Below are 25,402 nucleotides of genomic sequence, written 5' to 3' on the forward strand. Positions count from 1 at the left end.
CAATTCCAGATACTGCCTCTGGATCTGCAGTGAAACAGAGTCTGCCTTATTAGAGGTTAGTGACATTTATTTTTTCAGCTCTTACATACAATTTTAAAGTAATCTTCTGAGAGGCTGAATCTTGGTGTCTTTGACTAATATACTGACAGGCTGTTTTGTTGAATGTTTCTGTAGGACTGGACCCAAGGCATCTGTGTAATATAAGCAAATGACAATAATTCTTCATATTCATTACAGTTTGGGGTTTTTTTGTGAAATGCTTCCTTGCATTTCTGTTTCACATACTGCTTCAGTTAACTTAAACAAATTAATGTAGAACAGACTTAAGTTTTTAGTCATCCTTAGCTAGCCTGTCTGAAAAATAGCCCAGAAATCCCCAGTTTTACTGTTTAATTCATTCTTATGGAGTCAAATATTTATCTGGATCTTTTTTCCATTTCCAAATTGCTATGACATTACTTTTTGTATATATGATAGTATGTAGATTTTATGCTGGTTCACTAATATGTATGTACTGTATAGTGCGATATGACTGTTCAATGCTAATGAAATGGCAGATATTTTAGGAATTATTTCAGTCTTTGGACCTTGATTTATCATATATTTTCTGGGGAGAGCTAACTCATCTGTTAAGCTGTTTTTATTTACGTACTATAAAACTGGTTTCTTCATTAACAAAGATGTAAGTGCAGCTTATTAATAGTTATTTGTGATTCCATTTGTCTGATCAGAGTTCTGTGAGTCTGGCAATGCTTTTCTATTTGGATTATGAGTATGATATCATACCTCACTGTATTAGTTCCAGTCCTTTCACAGCTGTGCTTAGGCTCTTAGTATAATTCACATACAAGTGAAGCTTATCAGCCAGATCTGTTGGAGCCATTAGCATTTCTCAAACTTGCAGCAAATGCACACTGTTGCAAGTAGATGTTCATAGGGCTTCAGCCCTCTGTGCTTACAAGGGCATCAGGGTATCTTTTTTCTGTGGAAGAAGTATTTATGAGACATATCTTTCATTCCTGAAACCTGTTCTCTGTTTGAGGTGAGATCCATGAAATTCTTCATACACTCCTCTTCTGTTTGAGAAAGAGTTTATCCACCCTTGTTGCATTCAATTTTCCAGGCACATGTTATACCTTCCTTACTAACAAACCCATAACTGGCATGGCATGTGCTGTTGCTCTCTTATTAAAGAACTGCTTATTTTTCTGTGTGAATGAGCTTGTGATCACAGGAGCAGCTGGTTATACCTGATGCTTTTTATCTTCATTCAAAATGGCCACAGTGTTCTGCTGTTTCTAATTTATTTCTGTCATCAGTAAAGATGAATATTATTTTATTTTTTACCTGGGGAAAAAAAAAGGAAAATGAAGAACAAAGATCCTTACAGAGGTGTGGAAGGTGTAAGTAGAGGAGTGTGCACTTCCCTGCAGTGGAAGATAGCATTGCTTATTCTCTGCTGGGAGAAGGCACCTGCCTGCAAGCTCATCAGGTAGTGCTGTGGTCTGTGCAGCTGCACTGAGCTGTAGGTCAGGTGTAATGTAATTTAGTACTTTTCCTCAGGGAAGGAAGCAGCTGGGAATAAGCCACTTGCCTCGTGCACAGCTTCTTCTGTGCTCCTGGGATGCAGAGAGGGAGCAGGTCACATGCAAAGCATATAGCTCTGATCACCATCTTTACACAGTGCCTATGTATATAAAATGACAGGGAGGCTGGGGGTAGGGCAGCACAGCTGGAATGCAACACTGCAGCCTCCCTATTACTCTCTGACTTTATGGGATTAGCCAGTGTTTGTAGGATCTGCTTGTCGTTTGTGTTTTGTTCAGGTCTGGGAGAGATGCTGAGCCACAGAGGAGCACTCTCTGGCAGAGCTCAGCACTGAGGCCAAGGCTGCAGGATAGTGGCACGGAGTGCCTGTTGTGTGCCTCTTTCAGAGTCTGACTGAGACATGATTCTGTGATGAGACCAAGCACGATAGCTCTCATGTATTTGAAGAGAGGGTTGAGATGCAAGTATATCATTCTTCAGGTATTCAGCAGAAGTAATGGTGGTGTGTTAACTGTTGCATAAGCTGTAGACTCTGATCTAGAAAGGCATATTTGAGGCATGCTATGAGCTAATTAAATATCCAGACATTCAAAACTACTGCATTTCATATACAGCTGTATTTCTGTAAAGCAGTGCAGTCTCTTTCTCACTGCAGTTCCTCTAAGTGTGAAAGATTAGATCTGTCTAGTTACAACGGTTACTTCAGACTAAATACTTGCCAACAGTCTTGTAGAATTCCTTTTGGATATTTTCAAATGACCAGAAACAGGTCCAATAAGAATTTCCCTGGAAAGGCCTTCATAGGATAGATTCTGCTTATTATACATTAATTTCTATAACTATGCATCTGCCTTTTATATTGGAGGCATTATTTTCTAATTACTGAAGTGTTTTGAGATGCTCTTGGTAAAAGCCTAAGCAAAATATAAAGGCCAATCTGTTTTCCACATAGTAGATTGTTGTTCAGGAGTTTGTGCCAGCCAGTACAGAGTGCAATCGTGTCTTATTCCTCTCAAGAGAGATGAATTACTCAACTGCCTCAGTTTCTTCTGCTCCGCATTCTTATACTTGTACTGTTGGAGTGGTCTGCTTCTCTTGTGGAGCAAACTGGCAGAAATGTGAAAGTCTAGCATTGTCTAGTCTTCTTGATAAAAAGATCTTCACCTGTGAGCTGTTTTGGATAAGCACCAGTTTTCCCAACAGTGCAGTCAATTGTGCTTTTGAGATTTTTTGTCTTTAAAAGAAAATCAACAGATTTTTTTTTCAATAGCACTGTGCACAGCAGTATCTTACAAAACTGCAGCAAATTTGCAGAAATGGAGTTATTGATTGATACATTGAAACAGGCCAGGTAATTTATCTTGCCATTTTTCTGTTGAGAAAATTTTGTTTGGGATTATAATTTACTCAGGTATTTGACACAGTAGGGACTGTGAAAAGATGAAGTATGTCCAGCTAAGATTGCCTGAATCAATTGTATTTGTGTCTTTGACTGATTTTCTTGTGAAATAAGCAGGACCATATGCCTTCAACATTTAATTTTTTAAAAGTTTGTGTTCACTACATGCATACTTCAGTGTAGTTACTGCTGCAGTTTCTTAACATGCCTGAGTACCTTTCCACCCCGCTTGGGGTTAAAATGTGACTGGCATGTTACTGAAAGGCAGCTCCCAAATGCTACTGCCACTGTCAGCAAAATCCTTTGACTTTGGTAGGACAGTATGGAAGCACATATGTAGCTATTGCAAAGGAGTGAGTACAATCATTATCAAACCAGCAGCAAATACCGAGTGTCGGGCATAGATATTTGCAAATTGGAGGTGTCCAGAGAAGTCTTTGCTAGAGTGGACCACAAAAGCCAGTAGCCTTGGAGGAGGCACAGTAGCTGAAGAAACAGATGGTGTATAGAAGTTCCCAAAATAACCCACAAGCCCTTCATTTGCAAAAGAAAATTAAGCTATATTTTTCTCAGAAGAAGCACTCTTTACATAAACAGCATAATTTATTGCAGATTAGGGGCAGAATACTTGCAGATGCTCAGAACGTTTCCTTTGTTCATGTGTCAACACTCTGTACTCCCTAGGCAGAGCTGGTGGGAAGAAGATGATCCAGATATTTGTCTAGCCAACTGCTGAAATTGATGCTGGGGTCAAACACCACCTCCTTTTCTTTAAGAAGGAAGCATCTGCATCAGGCACTTAGATCAGGGGTGTGGTGAAATCTATTTGAATCAAGGCAAGTCATTAATACACTTTTATATGTTGCCAGTTTTCCCAAGTAAATAAAAAATGATTCATATGGATTAAAATAGAGTGTGCCAAATGGCCTTGCAGGACTGTGACATTATTGATATGTGACTTTTCACTTTGCATCAAGAACAGTGTGTGCTTTTCATTACAAAGAGACTAACTCTGCAAAACAGTGCTTATTGGACCTTCCAGTAATTATGCAAAGCAGTAGTTAGTTGTAGATTTTAAGACCCAAAAAACAGTTACTAGATAGTTGCAGACCACAGAACCTTTCCTTGACACAGACATTCATTTGAACTGTATGGATTTTTTTTTAAATAAGATGCTTATTTGTTGTATTTGTTGATACTTGCATTATTAAAATGCTTATTCACTAAAAAGCAACTCAAGAGATCACAGATGAATATTTACACTACATACTTTTTAAACAGTAGGCTGTATGAATCCCACCCAGAACCACTACAGACAGTGTGAAATCTGTTATTGTCTGCTGTTATTTGTGGAGTATACAATTTCATCTTAGCTTTCTTTTGAATAACCAGATAGGTTGAAGTTCTTTAGGTCCTGCCTGAGGCAAGTCTGCCAACTGCAACTAAACATTTCATTTGGTCTTAAATATTCTTTTAAGGTGTTGATTCAAGAACTAAATGCAGAATATGATGACCTCACTAATGTCATGTACTGTCCTAATTATACCAAATACAAAAGCATCAATTGCATATTCATTCTAAGAATATTTATGTATTAGTATATAATTTTGCTGTTTATCACATCAAGGATGACTAAAACTGCATACTAGAAGTGCACCTTCAGCTATTTTCCTGGTCCTTGCTGAGTTTGCTTGAGAGCCTTTTGGGATATAGCTCTCCATTTTAAAGATAAGATTTCATGCTTATTCTTCAAAATAATACCATTTGAAAATTGAAAAAGAATAGCAGAAGTGTAGTACTTTGTAACTGAGAGCTGGACAACAATCTGATCCAAACATGAATTATAAATGACTGAATAGTGCATACCTGCTTTTGCAGATCAGATAGAACAAATTGCTGAGTTACATGTGCTCTGCTAATCCTGCATCATGGTAATTTAAACAGCAGTGCTGCTAGCAGCTCCTTATCTCTTTTTAATGTCATTTGCATATACCTACGTGTCTATACACACGTAAATTAATGAATACACACAAACATGAGAGGTTTTAATGGAATTTTTCTCTCCTGGATGATACCTGTTTTAGTCAGTCCCGTGGATGCAGTAGGATGGAACATTTGATTGTTCTCACAGAATAAGCTTCAGAGAATCTCAATAATCTCCTTAGAAGTACTTGGTTAATACAGAGTGTATCCTGGCTCCTGTTTTAACCTTTGAAAGTTTCTCCAAAACTTATCAGCATCTCCCTTGGAATGCAGAGCATTGAAAATACCAGAACAACATCAAGATTTAAGCAATTGCTTCAGCAAATTAGATTATTACTCACTGTGATACTGCTGAAGTAATACAGAAAAAATCTCATATTAGTTGAAAAAATGGTGTGGAAGAGTTGAGCTTTTGAGTGTTCATTATGTGTGGACAGGAGAGACACCATCTACTGTCTACTCTGTGCTGTTCTGGTGAGAAGATATGTGTGGGGAGCTGATGGGAAAGCAGTGAGTCTGTTTTGGCAGCAGCCAAGTGGGCTGTTCTCCCAGGAGATAACCTATGGGGAAGATAATGGATCAGAAAAGTGGCTTCCACAGCTGGAGGTGATACTGGTGTTAGCTGGATTGGCCGATGTTCTTGGTAGACTTGAGTCTGCCATCGTCAGAGTCTGTAACTGCAGAGCACTTCTGGAGAGGCAGTCACATTTTTCATCTGAGTAATGGCAAAGGAAACCTGCTTTGCCAGAAAAATATTGCTAGAGGTGATCTTCTCTGCAGAAACAAGAGGGGTAATGGTTTGCAGGGACTTCTCGTTTTTTACTAGGGATAGCTTCATTTTGAAACTTTAGTTTGTTTCTAGAGCTCTGTCAAAAATAGGTAATCAGAGCATGAAATGGTGCAAGGTGATGTATGTATACTGCTGAGGTATACAAAATGATCTAGATGGCCCAAGTGCTTCCTATCTCTATTTTTCTGTTGATATTTTTTATTTCATTCTCCTTTCCATTTTACTCCATTTTTCTTAGCTCAGTTTTCTCTTTCTGTCACTGTTTCAATCCTTCTGGAGTAATTGCTTCCAATGAAATCAAATCAATTAGCTGACATTAGAAAAAAGAATTTTAGGCCACTGAACTCCCACCAGCTATTACTCTCTTCACTTAGGCTTGCCTGCAGAAGGTAAAGAAGACACTTTGGGCTCTTAAACCACATCTATCCCTTACAGAGCTTACAGATTCCTACCAGCTTGTTCATAACCATAGCAAAAAATTATTGAATGCAGTAATCTTATAAGCAGTAAGTAGTTTTCTTCCATAAAAAATAACAGGTGTGGAGCGCTCAGGGTGACAAACTCACCAGCTATCATCTCTCTACCAGGTTTGCACGGGGAAAAGCAGAAATGGCCAGCACATTGCTTTATGGCCACAGACTTGATTGCATCTTGAAAATGTTCCTTCTGTTTCACAACTGAGCTTGAAGATGAAAATATTCTTCTAAATTAAAATGTTCTCCTATAGCCACAACATGTATCAGAGTTAATAAAGGATTTAAATTAAACAGTAATAGAAACCGAAAACAATGTTGTATGTTTCATTTCATGGTGGTTAAGGAAAGTCAGCTTTATTTCTATTCCATTTATATTTTGAAGTTCAAACTCAGGTGAAAGCTGTGGCTTATAACTGAAGTCTCCTTCTTTCTTAGACTGTTGAGCCCTGCTCACTGTTGTGGCTGCATGCGTGTCTTAGGTACATTCCAGTTGTGTGTGCGGTTGTTTTGGGGTTTTTTTGTGCCTGCAATATTACTTTACAAAATTCCCATTATTGGTTTTTGCAGTGAAATTCAGTTGAGCAATACTGAACCAACTGGTCATAAACTTGTGTGGAGAAGTCCTGGAAGAGTGAAATTTATGGTATTGGTATCTCAGGCCTATTGTTTAGGAAGCTCAAGTATTAAATTAGGTGTTTCAGTTGACCACCTGTACTACATTCCTGAGCTGCATTAACTTGCTGTCAGTTACTTGCCTCATGATAACCAATTCTTAGAGACATTGTCTTGAAGATCATATTTCAGGTGGGAGATGAAACATGTGTATTTCTGATCTATCTTCCCCTCATTTTATGGAAAATGAAAAACAATACTTCTCAAAGTGAATGATGTTTGTGTAGGCTGGGAATATGTCTATGTGAATTTGGTGCTGGTTCTCTGAGCAGCATCTTCATCACAATCTCTGTTTTGACAGGAGGCTTTCATTTAGCTTTGTACAGTCATTTCATGAGAGACATTTGCATGTAATAGCCAAACTGAATCTGGGGAATTGTGACAGGAGCAATCAGACTGTGGATGTTTTTACAGGTGAAACAAGCAGCTGGTTCCCAGCAACACTGCTCAGCCTCACAGAGTAGGGCTGGGAAGGGGAACCTGGAAATTCCTTATGAGAAGTGCAGAAGCCAGGAGGTGTCAGAAAATTTTTCAGAGGCCTTCCCTGAATGGAAACCACCTGAAGCAAACAAGGAGCATTATCTGTCCAAAGTCCTCAAACCAAACTTGGACTAGTTGTTTCTCAAGGGTGTAAGTAAGAAAAGAATTAACAGTCGTATAGGTTGTAGGAATGAAATATTTAAGCAGCTCTGGGTCTTAAAGAGCAGCATTTCAGAGACTTGAGATTGTGGTGAAAGCCAGTCCACCCTTGGGGAAGGCATGGAAAAGACAGCAGTAGGGTGGGCAAGACATGAGTTCTGTTTGACCTTTACTTTCAATACAAAGTAAAACTAAAGCTTCTTTATATTCATCATAAAATTTAACCCAGAAGTAGGAGCTGTCAAGACTCATGAACGAGTAGCTAACAGAATAGCTCTTGGAGCTGCCTTGTGAACAGCTCCAGCTCCTTGCTCTGCCTGGTTTAGGCACAGCCATGGGGCTGTGTTCAGATGCACCTGTGGTACCAGCCACTGTCAGTTTGTACCCCAGCTGCTCCACCTTGGAGGTGTGCAAGGATCAGAGTACCTCATCACCCATTTAGGTTGGTTTTTATTTTGATGAGAACCTACAGCTGAAAAAAAAATCATTAATACAATTCAGATTCTTTTGGGGACTTATTTCACGCAAGGACACATCATATATATAAATGATGGTGTGCAGGGTACATACAAAATTCAAAATAAACATTTTAGGATATACTTTTAATGTATATTTAACTACATTATGACAGTCCTATGTTACATAACTCAATAAATTTAATAAGCTAATGAAATTTTCATAGAGCTTGTGCTGCCAGCACTGCTAATGTAATGGAACTTTAATTTGGTATAACGTTTTACTTTTTCCTAAGGAAACAAGGATTGTGCAACCGCTTTTTGCCTGTCAGTCCTCTGCATCAAGTTTTGAACTGCTATACTAGCTCCCGCTAATAGGAGGGAGGTTTTCTGGGAGCCTTGAAGAGAATTAAGTTCTTACAAGTTTCACGGTGTCTGTGGCTCAGTAAAGAGGAAAAACCCAAATCAGTGCCCTCCTGAGTGGAAAGCTGTTATATATTTTCCTTGGCAGCAATCAACATGAACTTTCCTTTGGGCTAAGCACAGCAGGTGGTGTCTCCTGCCCAGAAGGGATATCAAGATGTACATGTGCTGGGAGAGAAGCTAGAATTATTTTGTTTAAGAAGCATGAGAGAAGTAGGACTTCAGTCTGTAGGAAATCTTGTTTCATTACATTTGTTAACCTCAGAAAAAATTATTACCTTTTTTTTTTTTTTATTTCACCATTCATGTTTCAGTTTTCAAGTAATTACTGAATTCACCAACCATGCAGTTTTAGACATAAGATGCCTCAGAGATGAGAACGAGTGGAAAACTGAATCTCTATACATTTATGCTTAATGCAGCTAGAGCTATTTTTCTTCATATTAAATCTTCAGAATTATTAGCTGTGAACCATTTTTTGTTTCTGTTCTCTGATAGTAGTGTGGAATACAGCTCAGCTGCCCAATGTACAGCTTCAGAAATACTTCTGTCTGGTCTTTCAATGGGTTAACATTAGTCCTCATTATATGTCACTCTGGAAGACAATTTAAAAAAAAAACACACTTCTTTATGGAGCCACAGTGAATTTAAATACTTCACCAAAGGTGTTATTTTGAGAGCTAGTAGTTTATGTTCTTATTTTTGCTAGTGGCAATATACTTACTTTTACTGTACTGTGACAAAAGGATTTGAGTCCTATGAATAATTTCTAAAAGCAAAGCATAATATTAGTTCAGAAGTTTTGCTTTTATAAAAGCTAGAATAGCCTTTGGAATAAAGCCAGAATGAAGAAAAAGGAAATCAAATATTGTACCTTATCCAGGCTGAGTGAAGAAAAAAGCCTTTATGAGTGCTATAAAGTTTGTTAAATTTGACATCTGACTGACAGTCAGAGATGTAGATTCCCAGTGTGGGGAGACGTGACTACCACTGACCTGCCCTTGTCCTCCTCGAGTTGTCCGTGTGCCAGACAGCTCATCAGAGAGCCTTTGGTAAGATAAGGGACACAGAAAAACTGGTATTGCATCTAGAGGAGATCAGTTTTAATAAAAATACGAATACTTTGAACAAAATATGAAGAAATAGTGCAAAGAAGAGGACCTAGGATCAAAATCAAAGGTTTTTGAATTTTAATTTTTTTAGAATGATCTGTCAGCATAAAGGCATAAAAGCATCTGGAACAGGTTAGACAACATCTTCAAAAATATGAATAACTAAACATTTTAGAGAAATGTTTTGATGCACAGGTAAACGTTTTATTTTGCAAAATAATTGTTTAGGACAGTTCATTTTGCAGGTGAAATACTTCCAATGAAGGCATAATTGGAGAACTACAATTAAATCAATGGAAGTTGACCATCTGTATATAAAGTTCCACGTAATTTTTCAAATAATAGAAAGGTGACATAGTAATCCAATTATTTCAAAAGTATTTTAAAATTGATAAAAGAAAACATATTTTGCAAAATTATTTATTGACATTATCATCACAGTCTATTCTATCTAAAGAGGTTAACAAAATTCCAAAGGACAGCCAAAAATTATTGATAGCCCTGATAGAGGGTGTAAGAGAAATACATTTCTTTGTGTTTAAGGGTATAAGATTAGAAAAGATTAAAGGACAAAGGTGTTCACTGAGGAAATCCAAACACTTTTCTCTTTAGGTTCCTAGTTGCTGCTCTTAGGATGTTGGAGTAAGCTTTAGGATGTTGGATTAAGCTAAGCCTTGGATACTTGCACCATTTATGCCACCTGTGGTGTACTCCAAAATCCTGATCTTAGGACACATGCACACTCCAACAGTCCTCACCTGTCAGACTTTTAATTCAGAGGATCTCCTTAAATACAACATGGCTTCTTTCCAACCTTAATATGTTAGGAAAGTGTTGCACCTCGAGAGAGGAGGGGGAGAAGAAGGCATTAAAGATGAGTTATCAATCAGGTATCATCTCAAATTAGGACATAGCTGGAGCATGGTGTATACTGTCAACGCAGTCATAAAATAGGGAATATCGTTTGTTTTGTATGAGTCAGCCTGTACAATGCCATGGCATGTTCAAGATGTTTAATATGTTTGTGCCACCAGTGCTGATGTGGGAACGACCGTTAGGTAAACTCGTAGTGCAACAACCACATCAGGTACTGGGCTCTCCCCGCAGGATGGGGACAGGTCACCTGCTGCTGCTTCCAGAGCTGGCAGAGCACGTGGCATACAGATAAACTTCATAGCCTAGACTGTCACCCTGATTCTCTTTGTAAAGCATTTGCATCAAGTTTGGGAGCTGTATAGAAGTGCATGTAATTAGTGAAATGTTCTTCAGTGGTGTTGTGGGGATTCTTTGCTTTTATTCCATTTGGTTTCTGAAACCTCTAGGATTAACCTTCAGCCTGAATGAGTCAGGCAATCCACTTCTGTTCCACTAGCAGTGCACTATATTTTCAGCAACTCAAATATAATTTGTTCTAGTACAGTTAATGATATATGTAATCATATTTTCTAGTACTGAGCTATTTTTAATAGAGTTGAAACGTCATGCAAAATGTGAACCTTAAAATGGCCTTTACATCTTCTGGTTTCCTGCTTCCTCCTTTTGTTCTGGTTGTTTTTTATGCTCCTGGTAGGCAGAGGGAGGTGGTATGATTTGACATTAAAGGTTCTAAGTATGTAATGTTTGAAACCCATCAACATTACTTTAGAAATATCAATTATCTAAGCATAAAGGTAGGTGTGAGGGCTAATCAAAGATGTGTGTTATATAACTGGGAAGTGGATGGAGAGATGGGTAATGGGTGTCTCCAAATGCTGTGTACACTGGAATAGAACCTAGTGGTCACTAGCTACTGAGGGAGAAGACAAGTAGGAAGCTGCACTTAAAATTTGGTAGGTTACTTTATAAAAGTGTCTGGAACGTGGACATAGCATTTGAAAAGTAATTTTATGTGAAACTTCTCATTGTGTTTCATTCCTAATTATGCTGAGTTCATTGAGAAGGAGAAATCTCTGTCTCGCATAGGGCAAGGGCCAAGAGACATAGGCAGAAGTTTTATTATCAGATACTGGTGCTGAATTCACTGGACTCTGTACATAAAGTTAAAATTTTATGTAAATTAAAATTTTAAATATATAATTTTATATATATTTATATAAAATACATAAAGTTATATTTTAAATATGAATTTTAAATATATATAAAATATATATAAAACTATATATCAATATATAAAATAAAATTTTAAATTATATAATATAATTTTAAATATATATAATTGGCCTTAAATAAGAGCAAAAGAAAAAAGTAAAAGGAGAGCATGATCAAACGTTGTAGAATAAAAAGGCAGCAAATTTTCATGTTGTTCTCAAAAACTGCTGACACTTTATTTGGGTTCTTCAGAACACATTCTGCTTCAGCTAAATGCAGATTAAATTTTATTGCAGAAATTCAGAGACATTCTTTCTTGAGCACTTCTGTTTTCCTGGTTGGTTGGGGGGGGGGGGGGGGGGAAGGTCTGTGCTTCCAAAAAGCGCTGTCTAAATTTAAGGCTGAGCACTATGACTGGTGATGTTTTGTAAATTTCTAGTGAACTGCAAAATTCTTTGGTCAAAAGAGAATATATTTCCATAGGGAACTCTGAAGAGGTGCATTGCTTCTTTTAAGCAGATGGGTAGGTAGCTTCTGGGAATCTTGACATGCTGTGGCAAGCTCACAGACTTAGAGGCAGGCACTTTGCATTAGGTAAGATAAAAGGGACTGGATCCCTTCACAGAATCATGAAATGGTTTGTGGGGGGACTTAAAAGATCATCTGGTTCCAACTTCCCTTCCTTCATCAGAGATACCTTCCAGTAGAGCAAGTTACTCAGAGCCTCATGCAATCTGACACTGAACACTTCCAGGAATGGGAAGTGTTTTTTTCTCTGCAATTTCTCTGGGTAACCTCTGCCAGTGTCTCACACCCTCACAGTAAAGAATTCCTTCCTAATATCCAATCTAAACTTACCCTCCTTCAATTTAAGGCCATTCTCCCTTGTTCTGTCATTACACACCCTTGTGAAAAGTCCGTTTTTTGCTTTCTTGTAAGTATCTTTAGATACAGGAAGGCACTATAAGGTTTCCCCAGAGGTTTCTCTTTTCCAGGCTGAACAGCCCCAACTGCCTCAGCCTGTCTTCATGGGAGTGTGCTCCATCTCTGTGATCAATTTGGTGGCCATCCTATGGACTCCTTCCAACATGTCCATGTCCTTCTTGTGTTGGGGACCCCAGAGCAGGGCACAGTGCTCCAGGTGGGGCCTTAGCAGAGTAGAGGGGAAAAATCACCTCCCGTGGCCTGTGTATCATGCCTTTTTTTGATTCAGCCCAGGATATGTTTCACTTTCTGGGCTGCACATGCACATTACTGGGTTATATTGAGGTTTTTGTCCAAAAACATTCCTTTCTCCCCAGAAAGACTGCAGAGGCTTGGCAGTTTGTCCCTATCTACTGTGATCAGTCCAGAGGCAAATGTCACCAAGATGTTAAATAAAATGTGTTCCTATGTTTCTTCCTTTTCTTCCATATATTGCAACTGAACACACAGTTACCTACCCCAAGTCTTTGTTTCTGAAGGAGCTTTTGCAACTGCTTATTGGAAAATGTGTGTAAAGAAAAAGAAAACACATTTCAAAATCAGATGTGGAAGATCTGATTCAGGGTTTGTCTTCATGTCAGACACTTAAATCTTGGCCTTAAGTACCAGATATGGGTCTTGTAATCATCTGGCTTTTTGCTGTATGTTTCTTTTAAGAGTCCTTGGCTCCATAATGGATCTTTTTCTTCTAAATTAGTTCCTATAAAAGTTCTTCATTTTACTTGGTAGTCTCCTAGCAGAAAGCAACTCCTTGGAGAATGTATGATAATGGTGTAATATTGAGGCAAGGTTCTGGCAGGATTTCATGGACTGCTTCTATATAATGTTTCTACTTGATTTTCCCATTATAGGCCTAACAAAGCCAAGATTATCTTAAGCATGTCAGTCCTGTTCAAATCCAGTTGGTTATTTTTATGATGAAAATTAACATTTTAAAGTGCTTTGCTGGATTGGGGCCCAGATGATTGTTACGTCTTCCAAATTAAAGCTTCCTTGATCATCATAATAAGGGAATTATAGCAATAATTATTAATGAAAAGTATTACTGTGTAAATTCCCCTGTGAATCTAACTGTATATGGGAATTAGAGCATTGGTTCCTATAGTTTATAAATGTGCCTTAGCAATCTCAGTGCAATTTATTTACTTTCTTGCTTACTGATAATTATTACTATTTCTGGTAAAAATCAATCCTTTGTGACTTGGAGGTGCACTGTTTGGATCACATGGGAGTAGATAATAAATCTTCAAATTTTTTCCTGTTGAGGAAAGCAAGAAAGTCTGAGCAGTCTGAGTTGACCTTTAAAAGGTAAAATTTTTTCTTTTCAAATCTAGGAAGAAAAGCAGCAGAGACTGAGAAGTTATGAACCTTCAAATGTATCTTGGATCTAGGTCTTTGTGTCAGTGAAAAGTAGAATTTTAGAATAAAAATGACTTTACATAGTGACAAAACCAAGGCTGGGTCATTTTGACAAGCTGTTCCTACTTTTCAGTGAGCATTTCTACAGCACATTGAGGTGAACGTTGAAGAGAAGTGGTAGCACTAACACACTTGATCTTTCCTGGTGGTTTATGTGTCATTGATTCTTGACCCTCCATTGTGACAAAAATTCAGGGAAGAGTCTTTACTGCAAGTGTCCATTGCTGTCAGTGGCGATTTAGAATGCTGAAGCAGTTCAGGGCAGGTCTCATTTTGCTTGGCTGAAACGATATTTAGGAGTCTTTTTAAAGTTTTATTTTAATAAGCCTAGGATAATTGCAAGGAAACTTCTGGATGTCAGCAGCCAGGAGAACTCATATATTTTCCTCATCCAGTTGGATGATGGGGAGCTGATGTTCTTTCTGCTAGCAGCAGATTCTGATAAAGTCCAAGGCTTGGGTGCCTGCCTTGTGTGCCAAAGTTATGGTCACAAGTCCTACACCTCAGCTTGCCATGCCAGCCGTGCGTCCAGTCTGGGGATGATTGGTGTCCAAGGGAAGCTTAATGCTGTGGTGGAAGGAAAGTTGGAAAAGGCTCAGAGAATGTGACTGGCTGGAGTCACATGTGAAATAAATGTCATGTGCTATAGTACCACCCATAGACAGACGTGGGCAAGAAATCAAGAACCACAAAAGCTGGAGATGCAACTAGGTTCTGGTTGGGTTTTTGTTTGTTTGGTGTGCGTTGTGTTGTGTTGTTGGTTTAGGCTTTTTCACCTTAAAAACAGTCACAGTCTGAATCTTTAAAGGAAAACCCAGAAAAGTGACCTGGTTTGGTAAGAAGAGCAAAGGCTATCACAGGGCAATGTTACAACTACTTGCATTGCCCTATGTCTAGACATGTTTTTGAGGAATTATTTTATAATGATCACTTTAGGTACTTGTAGAAAATGGATTTCTAGAGAATTCTCAAAGCAATATTAGTTATAGTGCCTTGTGTATTTCACTGTGCACAGAAAACAACAAACAAGGCCATCAAAAAAGTTTGTTCCATTCAAGAGAGAGGGGGATTGTGGGAAATGGATGAGGGGGAATGTGGGAAATAGATTTGTAGAGAATTCTCAAAGCCTGACACAAGGCTCACATAGTATGCATCTGTATGCAAACTCTGGCATATGCTGACTTAGAAAAGCTGTGGGATAGGACATTCCTCTCTTGTTGAGAGAGGAATGGAACCAGAAACAAGTTTCAGACGATGACCTTGCAAACAGACTATATACTTTGGAGAAACAGAACTATTTAAGATGTATTGTAGTAGACAAGGACCCACGAGGGATATTTTTAGATAATTGGCTTTAAGGCGTTAACAGTGTTGTGTGACAAAAGCTAATAGACCAAGAAACGCTTATAATGTATTGTAATTAGGAAATAGTTTGCCTTCTGATTGTGATGGTGTGAATTGTAACATCTGTATTGTCTCACCCTTCACATGAGACTGAAAATAGAATAAAAGTTTTTAAAACCTCTCTCAGTTGCCCCATCTCTAGGTCAAAAAAACACACAATCTGACAGGTACTCTCCAGACACCTTTCAGAACTACAGGGAGAGTTGTATGAGACGCATTTTCTTCAGTTTATCTCGGATAGGTTTGTTCTCTGGTCTTAATGTTGTGACAAATGAAGTCTTATTTGTGCCATTTTTCTTACAGGTCCCACACCTCCAAGCATTTGATACTGATTATTGGTTTCCTCTAACAGCAGTTGCATGCTTCTTTTTTTGGATGAGACCATATATCAAACTGAACAAGGTATCAAGCATACTTACATTTTGAGAGGTGTTCCTTGATAACAGAAAGATGGACTGAGAAGTCAGAGGGTTTTTTTTTTTTTAATCCATTTATATGACAAGCTTGTGTTTGTCTGGAGAACAGAGGTAAGTAGCAGAGGTTTACCTTCTTCCTATCTGATGACTTACTCAAGCAGACCAAATGGGACTTAAAAGGTAGTTTCATTACAACACAAATTTATAAACTGTAATTAAATAAGAAAAGCTGTAGATAAACACATAAAAATAAAAGGCTTTGAATATCCATCACTCCTGCTGTACCCTTGCAGAGCTGGCTTTTTCCCCTAGTATGGTGAAACAAGTATGCAGTTCCCTCTGTTTCCCCTGATTTTGTAACCAGATCTGCTCCTTCCTTACCTCAAGGAAGTTCCCGATCCAGTCTGAGATTTTCTATTTGCTTTGGGCTGCACGGCCTTAGCTCGGTACACCCCTGTTACTGCAGCAGCTAACCCCACACTGCATGGCAGGCAGCTTCTTGAGTGCGTGACATCCTGGGACACAGGCTCTCCAAGGAGGCAGAGAGCACCTTGTGAGTTTGTTGAGCCTGGGGATCTGTGGAAAAGTCATGCTCTTTCCTTCCCTCCCTCCTGAAGGCCCCGGATTCCTCTGTGCAACATGTGCAAAAAAAGCTACAGTCAACTGACTCAATTACCTCAGCCCTCTACAGAACATATTACGCAAAGTATTTTTAGTCTAAACATCATCATTTAAGATACGCACACATCACTGAGGAACTAGAGGAAGAGATAGCAGAGCCAGTGAAAGCTCTGTAATTGGTGAGTTTCATAGAGTTTGGTTTTAAAAGACTGTGTTGTGCTCCATGCAGGGTGTCCCTCACATAGATTTTTGTCAGAGCGGCATAGTCACTGCGTATGATGCAGGACAGTGCTTACTGCTTGGTGGTGCAAACCCACCTGCTCCATTCAGCCTCAGACAGGTGTATGTGAAAATCATGCGATGTAACCCTCCCATCTATTGCCCCAGTTAGTTATGTTTCCTTTTAAAGCAACAGTGGTGTTCATTGGTATCTCAGCTTGTTTTTATGGAGATAGCAGATTAACATAATTAACTGCTTTTGTGAAAAACATAACTAATTACTACAAAACAAACATTTCCCACACTGCAACAACCCTGCAGTCCTGCTGAAGTTTACAGAAACTGCCAGTAGCTCTATGGCAAAATTGGAGCCTGTAGGTAAGAAAAATGATTTTTCAAACCTTGGCCACAGTTTTAAGTTTGTATAGTCATTTAAATGTCACTAATTTGTGCTCCATGTTTTGTGCAGTGCAGCAGCAATTTTGTTCTATATTAGGAAATAAGAGGAAGATTCTTGGAAGAGACATCTATCAAATTCAGTGCTCCTATTGGAAAAGTTTACTAGCATTTTAATATGTGATAACATATCAGTAGTCTGGAAATACACTGGTAAGATCAAAATTGAATTGGTTAGAGGATTCCTGTCCTTCATTGTCAGGTTATCTTAGGATATTACTCAATCTGATAGGAACAAAACCTTTTACGTGCTTTTTGGCAGACAGTGCACTGAAAACAAGGGGAAGAGGTGGAATATGGCCAGTATCTCTTTTAAGTTCAAGACTAACTTAATTTGCTCTTTAGAGGTCACTAAATATGTTTAAATTTAATTCTCTGATGGAGAAATTCAGTTATTGACTTTTAAATTTGTATGCCTACAGTTGTTTTATTTTAGACCATCCTCATGCTTGAAAGAAATGAATAAATTCGATGAGAAATTGGGTGAAACTTCACTATAATGAAACTTCTCAGAACAGGTGGGCTGTATCAGTGACATTTAGTTAAATCTTAAGTGCCAGATGGTATATTTGCAATTTATTTCAGGATTTGGCCATAGTTTCATTGTTTGTCAGTACCCATAGCTTCTACTGCTGTTATAAATAAAAACTTTATATACAGAATGGAGTCCATCACTGTCTGTAAACCCTAAAAATTACAGCCCCCAAACACTCAATTAAACTAACACAAAAGGATAGTGTTTTCTGATACTCTTCAGAAGTTAGAGTTTTCATCTGGGTAGCTTGCATATTTGTACTTTTTATTTATGTTGCTACTTTCCTTCATGGACATTTATGGTGGGTTATAGTACATATCCATTAAGCTGTTCACTGCAGTTTCCTTTCCTTTGAGACATGCTGTGCATTTTTCTTTTAAAAATATAGTCTCTGTATGCTTGTTAATGTCTCAAGTGAAAAATAACTAAAAGGTTAACAGGCAACTTACATCAACTAAAAGGCCCAAATAGTTAACTTTCAATTATTCATCTCACTAGTCAGATGGAGAACCATAAGATGGACAACTACAAAAAGGCAGTAATTTAATTGTTTTGAGGGCAAGGGATGGGGGGAGGTTGACAGTTTTTTAACTTCTGGATCCCATAAGGCACAGTATTTAGTCTTACATGGTGATTCAACTCCTATGGAACATTTCCTGTATTTGTCAAGGACCTGCTGTTAGTTTTTGCAGACCTCAGTAATTGAAGGCACTTTAGAAAACTTTCTTTAATTTGTCTTCATAGGACCACCCATACTTCAGTGCAGACATGTGAGTGTATTTGCAAACAGCAGGAGAATGTTGCAGTTCTTCAGCCATCCTATTATTGGCCATATAAATAAAAATGTTTGGTCTTGGAACTATGTCAGGAAAAAACCCTGGCCAATGACCAGAAAATACTTATTTTGCATTAAATTGCTTAAGTTGGTGGGTTTTGTTTGTTTGTTTTTTTTTTAATCTGTGAAATGTTTAGCCTGATTTGTATGTATTTTAAAAATGGTGAACATTTAAATGTGTACAAAAGATGCATTTCTGATGCTGTGTCATCATCTTTCATTTTAATTTTTGCTGCTAAAATAAAGTGCAGTTGGAAATTTGGTTTTAGTAGTATTGCTTTAGCTTCTTCAAAAACAAGCAGAAGAACTTGCATACCTTATTCAGTGGTTGCAACCCATTATGATTTGTAGTTCATATCGTATGTTGTGCTTCACACAAAGTGCTGTCTACTCGTCCTTTGTCTGTTCAGACAAAGTTCTAGACATGAATTTGTTCATTCAGATTTCAGCATCACCCCATGGAAATAGCCTATTCTGTATGTGCCAGTGAAAGCTGCATTTTGTTTGTTTTGTGAATCTGCTTTTTGAAAAAAAAAATCACATAAGACGCCAGAAAGTTTATGCAGGATTAGAGTTTGGGGAGGAGGAAGTAAAAAGTCATGTAAACCAATTGCATTAATACAGGTTAGAAAATAAGGCTTAAAGAAAAGAAGGCTTATCATTCCCATTTTTTATAGACCTCACAATCCTAGTCTGCCTTAGTTTTGTGTTTTCCCCCAATGGTGAAAATTTACGTATTTAATTGATTTTCCATTAAATTCTCACTGGTAACAGAGTTTTCTGCTTCTGCTGATTGCTAGGCTCTTCCTCCTGCAATCCATGATGCACATTTAGAACTCATTTAATATTGTCTCTTCATTTGCAGTTAGCAATTTCTCATAGTGCATTTCTAAGGTGGAAGATTGAAAACATGATTGTTCCTGGATTTGGGAATGCATGTTATCGCTGGGGAAGATCCTTCCTAGGAGAACCCAAGTGTCTGAGTTGGTTTTTATTTGGAGGAACACAGTTGTTCCCAAGCTGAAAATAACAACTCTCCTATATTTGTATTTTTATCTTCATTTTCTGTCTGGTCAGACAGGGCTAATGCTGTGTGTTGTGTGATGGAGCTGTTGATTCAGAGAACTGTAAACAAATACAGATGAAAAAGTCAAAAGCCATGCTCTAGGAAAGAGGAGAAAGGGCTGGTGGTGAATAGCAGAGGATGATTGTCATTGACAATGCAGGCTGTTGGTGGCACAGAAGTAGAAGGCTTTCTGTCTATCTTGTGTCACTTTTTGCTTCTTTACTGGCATGCTACTGATCTAGGCTGACCTGCGTTTGAAAACACTTGGTGGTACTGACTGGGAAGTATGTTTGACGTGAGGATGAAGATTAAATACTGGCTTCCCATTTCAGTTTTCCTGTGATTTTCATTCAGCCAAATGCTATCTCATGCTGCCTTTTAGGAATCACGCTGACATTTTCTTCATTCGAAAGTGTAGTATGACATGCAGAATTAATAGGGAATGGAATAAAATTAAGCAAGCAAATCTTGTATTTCTTCTAGCCTTGTAGTGCAACGGCAAGAACAGTAGTCCACTCTGAAAAGAAACTATGTAATATGCTTTCTCTGAGTTTTCAGACTGAGTAGAAAACAGATAAAAATCCAAATGCACAGATTACAAAGTGAGCAGGAGAAAATGCAGTCTGACTGTCGTGTACTTTGTCATGAGTATTAATTTGCAGAGAGAACATAAGTTGGTATTTCTGTGGCTTGGTATCTGAAACACTTTTTCAGGGCACCAGACAATTGTGGCCACAAGATCTTTGAATCAGGACCATGATGTTCCCCAGATTCCTGGAATTGGCAGGGTGTGTTCAGCAGAGAGCTCTGCTGCAACAGACAGAGGCAGAGTGGGCACAATGGGCACTGTCATGATTTCAGTCTCACTCTTCTGACGTGCTGTGATCTGGGGAGGACCTCAGGCCTGCCCTGTTGCAGTGGTCTTGTCCCGTGATCCAGATCCATGGCTGCCCTGGCTGCCATCAGCCCAGCCCCAAACTGCTTGTTCAGGGGCCATGAATTGTGCCTCCGAGGTGAGGGCTGCCTGTGGCCCCCAGCTACCCACGCATGCCCCTGCCCTCACCCAGTGGCCCCTCCCACCCAACCCCAGCAAGATGTTTGGATGCAGCAGTTTGTCTCTTGTTTGTCTGGTAAAAGGCTTGTCATGAAAGCATTTCAGTCAGCTGGAAACATTTATTGGCTTGAGCTTCATGCTTAAAAAGAGCTGGCAGCCCTGAACTTGTTGCTATGCTCTGCACAGGCAGTGGCCCTGAATTTCTGCTCATAGTAATGGATACTTGGCTTTTTCTTTACTTTTCAGCAAAACACATAACTCAGTGGTGATTCCTGTGGTGTACCCTGAATTTTTGCAGGTCTTTGAATGGGGATATGGGAAGGAGTCTGGCTTTAATGTAGGCAACCCAACACCAAATTGCTGTCAGATCAAGCATAGGCTTGCTTTGTCTATGTGGTGATGTAAGTTGTTACTGTGATGACCAATAAAGCAAATGAAGGGAGTTCTTAACTAATGACAGCTAGAACAATCAATCCAGAGGTCAGGAACATCGTAGAGGAAGCACGCATAGTAGAGTGCAAAACCAGCAGTATCAAAGATACAGGAAAAAAACATATCAAACAAATTGTTTCTTAAGCTCAAAATGTATGAAGAGGTTCAGTTGTTTTAAGTGTTGGCCAGTTGGCCTGAGGATAAGGATGTGACCAAAAAAACATGTGAAGAGAAGACCTGAAGAAGAGAATTTTCCCATCAGTATTACAGACAGTCTGTGGAGGAATATACTGCAGCAAGTTGTGCTCCACTTGATGATGGTTTTGGATCAGCAGTGATTTGAAGTAAATCCCTCTGTAAACGTAAACCATTTGGAGGGAAGTTTTGTGTGTTATCATGTATACAGCCTTTGTTGCTGTTTGAGTGCAAAGGCCTGGGAGAACATGAAAGTAGTACTCTTTACAGCTCTGTATTTGTAACTGGCTCCTGGAGCTCTTGGGACATTTGGAGTGGCATTTTTCTCAGTATATATTGGATCTCTTTTACAGTTTAAATATGGTTGATACGTATAGTAGTCTGTAGTCTGTTTTATCAGTAACTATCGTTACTATCTTATTTTATTTCATTTTATTCTTCTTTTATTTTATAATATAATTATAAATAAATATTATGATATTTTAAGCCTGTGCTATATTACAGAATACAGTATAGTATATGTAGTAGGGACAACTGCGTTGGCATGCAATTTATATAATTGTATTAAATGTCATGATTGTTTCTGGATAATGATTAAAGAAAGCATTTTCATATAATTAGTATCTTTGACGTCTTGGAACACTGACTTAAACAGTAAAGCAGAACAAGCAGTGGTTTTGTTGTGGTACTTGTTTAGGTATTGGTAGCAAAGTGGTCCACAGAAGATAAAAGTCACATTTTCAGCCTAACTGACTGAACTGGAAGTCTTGATTTTGTTCAGCCTCATATGACTTCTCAGTAGGAGCTGGGGCCCAGCTCAAATTCTACACCGGACTCCATGGTTTCTATGAGGTTCTTTCCTGGTTAAATTTCTATTGTTCTGTGCCCTCTGGTACTTTCCATTACTGTAGTGCTGAAAAGTCAGAGTCATCAAACAGAGATCCCTTTGAACAAACAAGAAGTCTGTCCCTCTCCCAGTGAGAATTACTCGTAGTTATGAGTGGAAGTATAACATAAAAGTCAAAGACAGATGGGGAACTGCAAAGAAGATCAGCCATTGAGGATAGCGGTCTCAGCTTTCCAGAGCAGCCTACATGCTGTCAATTTAATTTGAAATTATCATACCAAACAAGATTTGAGAAAGAATTTTAAGGAGGGCAATGCAGCAACTTTACAGGTGTTGCAGAGTCTTCCAAAGTGTGAAGCATAATGTGAGGAAGCACTGAAGTGGTTCACTGAGAATTTAACAAGGGCATAATGAAAAATAACTTGCAGACTAATTGTAAGTTGGCTGTTCAGTACCAAGTGAGAATAATAATGAGAGTTGTCCATGGAACCAGTGGGAACTTACTTTTTTTTTGAAATCACACACTCAGAGCAGCAGCGCTCTGATAAGGTGCTGTGTTTGTCCAGGTCAGAATACAAGATTTTGGATTAATCTGTTTCTGAGATTATGAGAATCTGGAGAAGGGTATTAATTAAATGGATATAAAAAGATTTTATATGAGCAGTATTATGCAGAAAGATGATGATCTAAGGATGGTTTGGGTTAGAGATAACATTCAGACTGTACACAGTGATTCAAAAAGGCTCTGGCAGAATGAGTTTGTGGGGGTGGGTAATGAAAACCCTAATTTGTCTATGTGGAGGCTAAGCTGATGCCTGAATTTACAGTATCAGAAATACTGTCTGAGATAGCAATTTGAAAAGAACGAGGTAGTATTGAAGTAGAGGTGCAGCATCTAAAGAGGAGATAGTAGTTGACACTGTGTCTAGAGATGAGATTGTACTAAAGTTTTAGGAGGAAAAAAGACCAAAAAATTCTCCAGAAAGCACAGAAGAAACCATGAAGCTGTTCCTTTGAATGACATCCAGAGCAACAGTCAGGGACATCAGGATAAGACTGTGCCAAGGCAACCAAAACATTAGAAGTAAAAACTCCTAAACATGAAAAACTATTGGCACGTCAGGAAGAATGAAAAATGAGCCAATTTCCTGAGGCCTGCAATAACTGCAAATGATAAAGATTTAAAGAGATCCATTTGCACATTTTGAGTGCAAAAGGTAAAAGCCGTGAGGAAAGGAAGAGAAAAACTTCAAGCAGTAGTTTAAAACTATTAAAGAGCAGCAGGAAAGCAGAAGATGTGCTGGTGGCTAAAGAAAACACTAGGGTGTTTTTTCCTTTGTGAATGGAAAAAGAATGGGAAGAGAATGAAACAGCTATGGGGAAATGAGTTTCTGAAGGACTGGGAAACTCTGAAATGGCTGTGGCTCTAAGGAGAGTGGAACAAATAAATGACTTGAGCACAACCATTTTCGGTGCTTCAAGGATGAAGTAGAAAAGAAGGGGAAAGCAAAGGAAGAAGAAAAAACTCAAATTGCTATTATGTCTGTCTATTATGCCATTATATCTGTTGGAGAAATAGGCATATGGAAAGAGGAGAAAAAGGAGGATTTGAGCACTGGAGGTGAATGCAGTCATGGATGTTACAAATAAATGGTAGAATAAAAGATTTATACCTAGAAAATGTGAAGGAGAACAGAATTAATTTGTTGTGAAAAACAGGGGCTTTGTTCAGGGTAGGAGGAGGAAGATGATGGTGAGAGGTGGTTCTTAGGGACAAGGTTTAGTGGTGGACTTGGAAGTGCTAGGTTAATGGTTGGACTTAGTCTCAAGGATCTTTTCAACTTAAGTGCTTGCGTGATTCTTTAAATCAAGGCTAACATGACTAGACTACAGTAAGAGGGAATAGCAAATGAAAAACAGAGGTGTATGAAACAGCAGAATTTGAAAAAACTAATTACTGAAATAAAATGAAGAGTTGTAAGATGTTTATAAGAAATGGCTGCATTAAATGGTTTTGTGGTCTCAGAATATACTCTGCTAAAAATGGGATCCTGTGATTGAGAGTACCTGACAGTCTACTGCATAGCATGTCTTAAAACCTTATGTGCCATGAGTACTTTCCCATTCCAAATTGAAAAAAAAAGTTCCCAATTCTGGAGTTTCTAGTTTGAAAGGGTAATTTTCCAGGAGGGCTGGGAAGCTGTGTATTGCACTGGAACTGGTTTTCACAATGAATGATAAATCTTTGGGTTTTTTTCTTGTGAGTTTTTAACATCTATCTAGGCATAGTAAAAATGAGAATGTCTCATTTGCATCAGAAGTGTGGAATAGGAGGAGTAGAGCAAAGAGAGCAGGGCGTTTTCATTATCTTCTTTTAATCATTAGCAAATCAGGGAATGCTAAAAATACAATTAAATACACAGAGAAGGCAATCAGCATGGATTGTCATATTGTTACAGCTTCTGTCACCATGGATTGTCAGATTTTTTTGGGGGATGCCTGTATAACAGTGAAATACCTAGGCAGTACTTCAGTGTCATAATACCTCTAACACTTCTCTGTGTTTGCTGATGCCAGTAACTTCAAGAAAACACCAATTTTTCCAGTTTCTAGCTCTTACCTTTCTAAATTGTAAAACCCTTATCTTTGCTGTTTTCCAAAGAAAGTGTACCAGTTTCTATTTTTATTATTTGTGCTTCTTATGAAATTCTCTGATAGATGTAAGACTTACTTTATTCTCCAGAGTTTCTAATTCTTCCTTTGAGGAATCCACCATATTACATACAAGTTCTAAAATACCGGGCAAATATTGCAGACATTTAAACAACATCTTTTTTCACACAAATAGTTATGTAACTGATATATTACAGTACCAATGGCAATCACATGGAGACGTTTTCCATTTCAAACTTCTGAATTCAGTGAATAATTTAACTTTATCTCATAATAAAAGGCAGAAGGTTAGTTTCTTTCTGAGTCAATGATCAAAATTTATATTCTGGACAGAACTGTCCAATATGGCACTTGTGGCATTTACATATGAAATCAGGTTTAAGCAATTGCTTATCTTCTTTAAGGATTCCCAACATAGCTTGAATAGGATGAGTGATCCTGTTCCCAAAATTACCGTATCTCCTATGTCCAGGGAATATTCTTGTCAAACCACACAAAGGGGGAATACAGTGACAGAATGAAATGTGTAAATTGAGCGGTCTACATGTTAGTACCTATATGTGATTGACATGCTCTCAGTCTGATCCTACTGGGCAGAAACTAATCAAGAGAGTCCACAAACATAAGAATGATTCAAGTTGCCCTTAAATAGACCACAAGA

General features: G+C 38.3%; 1 protein-coding gene across 1 annotated transcript in view; it reads left to right on the forward strand.

The window, feature by feature from the left end:
- The window catches only part of CNTN1 (contactin 1), a 200,348-nt gene that overhangs the window by 42,938 nt on the left and 132,008 nt on the right, over positions 1-25,402 (forward strand). The window contains exon 3 of the mRNA XM_066183095.1: positions 10-55. The gene's annotated coding sequence lies outside the window, so the exon portion shown is untranslated. The remainder of the gene's footprint in view (positions 1-9; positions 56-25,402) is intronic.

Source organism: Chamaea fasciata, unplaced genomic scaffold, assembly GCF_029207755.1.
Source record: "Chamaea fasciata isolate MVZ Bird 193981 ecotype frontalis unplaced genomic scaffold, bChaFas1.0.hap1 SCAF_5, whole genome shotgun sequence".
In the NCBI taxonomy this organism is placed as follows: Eukaryota; Metazoa; Chordata; class Aves; order Passeriformes; family Sylviidae; genus Chamaea; species Chamaea fasciata.